Source organism: Rhinopithecus bieti, unplaced genomic scaffold (genome assembly GCF_001698545.2).
Source record: "Rhinopithecus bieti isolate Rb0 unplaced genomic scaffold, ASM169854v2 scaffold_50877, whole genome shotgun sequence".
NCBI classification, from domain to species: domain Eukaryota; kingdom Metazoa; phylum Chordata; class Mammalia; order Primates; family Cercopithecidae; genus Rhinopithecus; species Rhinopithecus bieti.
The window spans coordinates 456,998-459,914 of record NW_016821745.1 but is presented as its reverse complement, the minus strand read 5'-3'; positions in this window follow the sequence as shown (position 1 = coordinate 459,914).

Genomic DNA, 2,917 nt, shown 5'->3' with positions numbered 1-2,917 from the left:
CATTTCACAGCTGGAGAAGGAGCCCCTGGCAGTGCTTTGGCCGTTGCGCCAGGCCTCGGAGCTGAGCACCGGCCCCAGGGAGGCCTGGTCTCACAGCAAGCCCTGCAGGAGCATCCCCGGCAGTGCAGCTGGCTGTTTACAGCTGCAGCTTGAGGCGAGGATGGACATCGTAGGCCACACAACATGTTGGCTTTATTGGGTGACTACAGCTCACAGGGGAGGGTCCAGGTGCGGAGGCTGCCTGTCTCTGGAGTGCCCTGGGCCTTATGTGGCAAGGCGTGAGCAAGGGTGTGGGCCGTGGACCTCAGAGCAGGCAAGGGCCAGGCTCAGGAGAGTCTGAGGGGCATCTCAGCTGCACACCAAGGCCTCTCGGGACAGCTGCTGACGCATGGCCCGACCTCTCCTGGGGAAGTTCAGCTCAAGGTGCAGAACGAGTCAGGTTGGGCCCGAGAGCCTGGGTGGGGGGTGTGGGCAGGGGGAGGCTTCCGGTGACCCTACGGGAAACCCCACAGAGGCGCTGGGGCAGGAGTCATGGCCATAGGGCAGGAGTCACTGTGAGGTGAGGACAGAACCATTCGGAGTCGCCATCCACGGGCAGATGCGGTTCTACAGGCTGAGGCAGGACAAGGCATGCCCCAGCACTGACTTGAAACTGTCCTGAAGCCACTGGAGCTGGTGTCCCAGGCAGAGAGGTCACACAGGCAGAGCTCTGAGTGCCAGAGACGTGGGACTCATCAGGTAAAAGAAAGGAGGGTTTCAAAAATTTGGGATCGGCCAGAAAAGCACCTGAAGTAAGGCCTGATTGAGCTTGCCCCTGTGTCTTGAATACCACCTTCTGGAGTGCGGGAGAGGACGCGCAGGCCACAGTTGCAGGCTGGAGTGAAATGCCATGATCTCAGCTCACTGCAACCTCCGCCTCCCAGGCTCAAGCAATTCTTGTGCCTCAGCCTCCCAAGTAGCTGGGACTACAGGCATGTGCCACCATATCTGGTTAATTTTCATATTTTTAGTAGAGACAGGGTCTCACTATGTTGGCCAGGCAAGTCTTGAACTCTTGACCTCAAATGATCCACCCACCTCAGCCTCCCAAAATGCTGGGATTACAGGCGTGAGCCACCGTGCCTGACCAGCAACTGAGAATTTCTGGCATGGATTCTGGCTAAGCTGCACAGAGGGTTTGCATTTTGGTGAGTGGAAAATCCTATCTACCCTCCTGTTAAATGCCATGGTCCCTGCTGTGATCTCTGGTACATTGTGTCTTCATATTCATCTCAAAGTATTTTCTGGTTTCTGTTTTTCTTAGACTAATTGGCTATTTAGGAGTGGGAAACTCACGTATTTGTGAGTTTCCTAAATTGTCTCTGCAAAGTCTCACTCTGTCGCCCAGGCTGGAGTGCAGTGGCACGATCATGGCTCACTGCAGTCTTGAACTCCTGGGCTCAAGTGATCTTCCCATCTCAGCCTCCCAAGTAGCTGGGACTGTAGGCATGTGCCCCTACACCAACTAATTTATTAATTTTTTTCATATAGAGATGGGGTCTTGCTATGTAGCCCAGACAGGCATCGAGCTCCTGGCCTCAAGTGATCCTCCCAAGTCGGCCTTCCAAAGTGCTGGGATTACAGGTGTGAGTGCTGTGCCCGACTCTTGTCATCGATTTCTAATGTCACTCCCTCATGCCTGGGGCATGTACTCTGAGTTACCTGCTCCTTTGCAGGTGTGCTGAAGCTTGCTTTATGGCCTCGCACATAGCCTGTCCTGGAGAATCACATGTGTTCCGTTGGTGCTGGCAGAGTGTCCACAGGTGGTGTGTCTAGTTGGATTGTATTGTTATTTAAATGTTCTAATCTTTCTTTCTTTTGTCTAGTTTCTATGCATTAAAATTGAGGTAGTGGGGCTGGCGCTTGCTTATTCCTGTAATCCCAGCACTTTGGGTGGGCGGATCACGAGGTCAAGAGATTGAGACCATCCTGGCCAACATGGTGAAACCCCGTCTCTACTAAAAATACAAAAACTAGCTGGGTGTGGTGGCGGGTGCCCGTAGTCCCAGCTACTCAGGAGGTTGAGACAGGAGAATTGTTTGAACCCAGGAGGCAGAGGTTGCAATGAGCTGAGATGGCACCACTGCACTCTAGCCTGGAAACAGAGCAAGACTCAGAAAAAAAAAAAAACAAAAAAACAAAATTAAAGTAGTGAAGGCACTAGTTACTACTTTGAATTGTCCATTCTCCCTTCATTTCCATCCATGTTAATTATTTTGGACTTGAATGTTTGAGACTTTAATCTTGTGGAACAATTTTAATTTTTTTAATACTTTAACTTCCCCTGGAATATGATAATGAAGAGGAGAATATATTCAAATGCAGAATATCTTATTGTGGGCATTTTATTAATGAGGTTTATTTTTCTAAAAATTATTATTAAAGTTATTATACCTACAGAAAGTGTATTAAACAGATATTTAAATTTCGCAGAGTCAGATCGAAGCCCACGTCTGAAGGAAGACCACCCAGCTAGAGACGCTCCATGGGCAATAACTGGGAAGCTCTCGCGGGGATCCTTCCTGCAGTAACTACCATCCCCGTAATAACTGGGAAGCTCTTGCGGGGATCCTTCCTGCGCAGTAACTACCATCCCCCTAATAACTGGGAAGCTCTTGCGGGGATCCTTCCTGCGCAGTAACTACCATCCCCGCAATAACTGGGAAGCTCTCGCGGTGATCCTTCCTGCGCAGTAACTACCATCCCCGTAATAACTGGGAAGCTCTCGCAGGAATCCTTCCTGCGCAGTAACTACGATCCCCGTAATAACTGGGAAGCTCTCGCAGGAATCCTTCCTGCGCAGTAAGTACCATCCCCGCAATAACTGGGAAGCTCTCGCGGTGATCCTTCCTGCGCAGTAACTACCATCCCCGTAATA